We start from the raw sequence: 6,000 nt of genomic DNA, 5'->3' as shown, positions 1-6,000 counted from the left end.
CCAAGACAAAGTAACACTAGAATTCATGAACAATAACAGACAGATAAATATTTAATCCAGAAAGCAATATGCAAATCTTCTAAAAAGAACTGTTTTCTTCTCAAAATTAAGGCTTTTTGAAAAGACATCAACTCATTGAAAAACATCAGTGCAGAATGAACCATGTAATGTGCTAAGCAAGAAAATATATGGCACAGGAAGTAAAGAAAGTGGATGATAATTAGAGTTCATTCATTTACTAGCTACATGTTACGTCTCTTAAAATATGCTGCTACACGATTTTTACTGCTTTGTTTTCTGCACTTGTCTCTGTTTACCTTTCCAGCAATATGATTTAACTGCTTATACCCTTCCTACACCCTTGGCTAATACTTTGTTGTTTTGTTTATTTTCCATAATGTCAATCTGTTTTTATAAACAACTAAGTGGATAGACTTTAACACGTTTTAAGGTAAAAAGTCTAGTGAGAGATGCATTTAACAAAGTTATAAGGATTATCAAATACAAAGGTGAAAACTAAGAAGCAAAACTCAGAGTAACAGGAGAATAAAAATGGCACAGAACATATACTGCCCATGAAAATCCAGATGTGCTTTTGTGCTGTTTTAGAAGCAGCACAGTGCCTGATCATTCTGGTTCAGCCTAGAAACCTCTAGATTTGTCTCACATCAGGATTTGCTTCATTTAAACAGATTCAGTGTAAGCATGCTTTCTAAATGTGTGGTAAAAACAACCTCCCCTCTCCATCAAACAACTAAGAATGTTATACACTAATATGAAAAACTGCCTTTGATATAATTAATATTCATTGCCAGGAGCCCCAGCTTTGGTGAAATAATGAAGTATCAAAGAATGGTTTGGGTTGGAAGGGACCTTAAAGATCACCTAGTTCCAACTCCCCTGCCATGGGCAGGGACACCTTCCACCAGACCAGGTTGCTCAAAGCCCCATCCAACCTGGCCTGGAGCACTGCCAGGGATGGGACATCCACAGCTCCTCCGGGCAACCTGTTCCAGTGTCTCACCACCCTCACAGTGAAGAATCTCTTCCTTACAGCTAATCTAAATCTACCGTTTTTCAGTTTAAAGCCATTACCCCTTGTGCTACCACTACATGCCCTTGTAAAAAATCCCTCTCCAGCTCTCTTGTAGGCTCCCATTAGGTACTGGAAGGCTGCTAGAAGGTCTCCCTGGAGCCTTGTCTTCTCTAGGCTGAATAACCCCAACTCTCTCAACTTCTTTTCATAGGAGAGGTGCTCCAGCCCTTTGATCATCTTCGTGGCCCTCCTCTGGACTCCTTCCAACAGGTCCATGTCCTTCTTATGTTAGGGGCTCCAGAGCTGAACACAGTACTCCAGGTGGGGTCTCATGAGAGCAGAGTAGAGGGGGAGAATCATCTCCCTCGATCTCCTGGTCGTGCTTCTTTTGATGCAGCCCAGGATTTGGTTGAATTTCTGGCTTGCAAGTGCACATTGTTGAACCATGTTGAGCTTATCATCCACCAGCACCCCCGAGTCCTTCTCCTCAGGGCGGCCTTCAAACCATTCTCTGCCCAACTTGTATTGATACCAGGGGTTGCCCCAGCTCACGTGCAGGACCTTGCACTTGGTCTTGTTAAACTTCAGGAGGTTCGCTCAGGCCCACCTCTCAAATCTGTCAAGGTCCCTCTGGATGGCATCTCTTCCCTCCAGCGTGTCGCCCGCACCACTCAGCTTGATGTTGTCAGCAAATGTGCTGAGGGTGCACTCGATCCCACTGTCCATGTCGCTGCCAAAGATGTTGAACAGCACTGGTCCCAGTACAGACCCCTGCGGAATGCTACTTGGCACTGGTCTCCACTTGGACATTGAGCTGTCCACCACAACTCTGTGAGTGCAACCATCCAGCCAATTCCTTATCCACCAAGGGGCCCACCCATGAGATCCAGGTCTCTCCAGTTTAGAGACGAGGATGTCATGCAGGACAGTGTCAGAAGCTTTGTACAATTCCAGGTAGATGACATCACTCTTCCCTCATCTTTCAGCACTGTAACTCATAGAAGGTCACCAGATTTGTCAGGCACTGTTTGCCCTCAGTGAAGCCATGTTGGCTATCACCAATCACCTCCTGATTTTCCATGTGCCTTAACATAGTTTCCAGGAGGGTCTGCTCCATGATCTCGCCAGGCACTGAGGTGTGACTGACCAGCCTGTAGTTCCCCAGGTCTTCCTTATTTCCTTTTTTAAAAATGGAGTTATGATTCCCCTTTTCCATTTTGTGGGAACTTCACTGGACTGCTGCAGCTTCTCACATATGATGGATAGTGGCTTAGCCATTTCATCTGCCAGTTCCCTCAAGATCCATGGATTCACCTCATCAGGTCCCATGGACCTGAGCATCTTCAGGTTCCTTAGATGGTGTCAGACCTGACCTTCTCCTTCAGTGGGTGGATTTCCTTTTCCCTGTCCCTGCCTTTGCCTTCTGTGACTTGGGTGGTGTGGCTGGAGCACTTGCCAGTGAATACCGAGGAGGAAAATTGATTGAGTACCTCAGCCTTCTCCACATGCTGGGTAACAGGGTCGAAAATCCCCCATGAGGACCAGGGCTTGTGAACATGAGATGGTTCCTATCTACCTATACAGGGCCCTATCCACTCAGGCTTCCTGGTTGGCTGGCCTGTAGAAGACCCCCACTATAACGTCAGCTGTCCCTGCCCCTGCCCTCCTTTTAATCCTGACTCTAGCTGGTTGTTAGCATAGAAGGAGACACCTCCTCTTTTCCCCTGCCTGTCTTTCCTAAGGACCCTGTCTCCTTCAATTTCAACCCTCCAGTCATGAGTCATCCCGCCATGTCTCCATGATGCCAATGAGATCATAGCCCTGCCCATGTGCACAGTAGTAGGTAAGATCTAAATCATACCAAGGAGGTAAGCAGGTAATATCTAAATGATACCAGGCAGACACTGTAATTGGCGAGTTACTGAACTTGAAAATCAAATGGCTAGATATATATGGCACTGGAGAAATGCCATATATATATGGCACTGGAGAAATGACAGGAATGAAAGTGATGGAAACGAGTGCAGCACTGTTTGCTGGGTGAAGGCACAAAAAGGATTGGAAAGGAACAGAGTTTGAAACAGTTAGGCTTTGGAGTCCTCTCCACATGAGGAAACCTCAGCTCCTACTCTGCTGAGCACCATGCTGGAGTTGCTCAACATCTCGCCTGGTCAAACCCCACCAGGGGGCTTTCAGGTATCATAGAGGTGACAGGAGTTAAGCTTCAGCAAAGTAATGAATGGTCCAAGGACATGAGACAGGGAAGTTTGCCAGGTCTGGTCATGAGCTCAAAGACATGGTGCTGGGGAGGAGGGAACAGATAAAATGGCAGCTAACTGGTTATTGAAGTACTTATGGCCACATGTGTATTGTAACCGGAGGCGTAACTAACCTGGATGAGATAACTGCCGAAGCTCTCTGCTCCCCCCTCTCCTCTCGCCTGGCTGCTTCCCTGTCAGACAATTTGGGAATGAGAAATCTTACAAGCTAATCTATACCATCAGATTTCTGTCACCCCTGCGGTTTCTTTTTTTAATAAATATTGAATGTCTACTGACCCTGAGATGATGATGGTGCAGAATATTTTGAGGTCTCTTGAAGGTCACAATAAATTTCAGGAAGCGTTTTCAGCATAAAAAGGTTTTGGTGTTCTTTCACCTTAAGCTAGATATAAATGTTCTATGACCTTTACTGGGCTTGCATCAATGTTTGTGAATGATGTACAGCTCAAATGATGAAGAACCAGCACCAGCACCTTTGCTCAGTTTGCTGCTGTGTTACAGTTTGTTGGCTAATAGCTGTATAGCTGCTACCGGGCAGAAAGCCTCTATAAATAGGCTGTCAAGTTTAATTGGACTACCAGGCAAACATACTGTTAATAAATAAGGATGTGCTTTTGCGTGGTGCTGAACTATTCTCCTTGGACTCACTGGGGGCTGCAGCAGTTCGGTACTTCCTAGGGTGAGACCCAAGGTTCCCACTGCTGCTTCTATCAAATACAATTGCAATTTCATCATTGATGTTATTTACCAGCAGGAATAAGCCTTAAAACTTGAGGAAGGCTTTCGGACCTCTTTTGATCTATGCATGACGTAATGGTGAGGCTTTCCAGTGCTATTAAGTGCCTGTGGTAGGAATGAGATGGTAACAGCTGATACAGACTGTGACAGTGCAGCCAAATGAGCCCCATTCCCGAGTGTTTGTTTTCTCAGAGCCCTGGAGACAGGTAGTTATGGGAAAATCTTGAGTTCATTAAAATCAAAGATGCTCCTGGTGTGTGTGATTGCTGAGAGAGGTGACAGGGAGTGTTCCCTGGGCAGAGAACAATGTGTGTGTGTAAATGTGTGTGCCTATGTGATAATATGCCCATTGTGATTTTAAAGAAAATTTAATGAATTCTAATGGCCTGACTTAATGCTTTCTGAGTGCTGCACAGCAGCAAGATGTGGTTGGTTGTTAGCTGGTAAAATATTTTGCTGATGGCTGAATCGGGAATTTTTAGGAGACGTATTTATTTAATGATAAAAAATGTGTTATCGAGTCAAATGTGCTGATACTTCCTCTATAAGCTATCCTGCCTGCTTGGTCTGATAGTCTGACCGCACACACATGAGTGATGCCGACCATTAGAAAAAGGGAGTGTCAGCATCCCCTCCTGGTAATGACAAATGCTATTTACTCGCAAGCCAGGGTTTTTTTGAGAGGAAAGGGAATAATTGCAGGTCTATGCAGGCCGTGGGAGAGAGGGAGTCCCTCTCTCCTGGACTCAGTCACACAGTCCCCCCTGCCCCCACCCGCTCCAGAGCCCTCTCCATCAGACTCGCCTGGGGCTGTTCATTTCACAGCCTTCTGGTTCAGATAAGTTAAGCAATCAGAAAAGCATCTGATTTCTACCTTTAAAATTGCATTTCGTGTTGCTTTTTCTTCAAACGTTTGCTAGAAAAGCTGCATCAAAAAAAAAATAGCTGACGTCGCGGCCTTACCATTGCACCTCTCCGGAACCGAAGACAGCCTGAAACAAGTTAAAATGAACCAAGCCAGTGGACTTTGTCTCCCTGTGTCCAGGTACTCAGGGCTTGCAGACGCCCCAGGGGCATTTAGGGGAACAGTTCAGAGATGCCAGGACTGGAAAATTTCCAGATTTACTGCAAAGGTCCAGAGAAGGAGGAGCATGGATGATGTTCCCTGCAGCAGATGAGTGGGCGATTTGCATCCTTGCCTCCCCAAGGGACTGTGAGCAGGAGCACTGCTGCTTCAGGCAAACCCCAAGTCTCACACCAGGGCTTTGTGGGTTCCAGGTGCTGCTGTGTTTGTACAGCACAGCTTCCAGGTAAAGCAGTTTGGTGTTCCCAGCGTCTTGCCCAAAGGGATACACAGATCAGTCGTAATAACACAAACAAACAAAGCCAATCTGGTTTTACCATTCAAAGACACCTCAAAATAATTGCATTAATCAACTTTGTACTTAAGGAGGAAAAATGTTTTTCTGGTTTACCTAGCGTGAGACACTTCGTAGTGCATTTGCCATGGTCTCCTGGCAGGTAATAGAAGTAAATACAGCAGTGTCTTTTTAAGAAATGCATCTTTGCTACTCAAAAGTATCTACTTAAGCTGGAACAAATCAGATTCAGGCATCATCAGTTTATAGTGCTGCATGTAATTTTTCAAGCCCTTGCTTCTGGACAGGCAGCTTCCAGCTGACCGCAGCCTTAGAAGTAACAAAGACACTTGACAACTTTATGCCTTCTTCAGCCACCCTCTGAATGCTGGAGCCGCTTGCCCGTAGCTTGCAAAACATCAAACGTCTTCCCTCTGTTATCTGACAGAGAGATGAATCCTACCCGCTGACGTGACTGCTGCTTTCTGGCCCAGAACATGCTCATTTACTGAGCATGTCATGTTCAAAACTGACTGAGCCCCAAAATAAATCCCTCATGTCTTTACATCTCCCATGTTGGGGTTTG

This window comes from Falco cherrug, chromosome 2, assembly GCF_023634085.1.
Source record: "Falco cherrug isolate bFalChe1 chromosome 2, bFalChe1.pri, whole genome shotgun sequence".
Lineage (NCBI taxonomy): Eukaryota > Metazoa > Chordata > Aves > Falconiformes > Falconidae > Falco > Falco cherrug.
Note: the sequence above shows the minus strand (reverse complement) of the source record.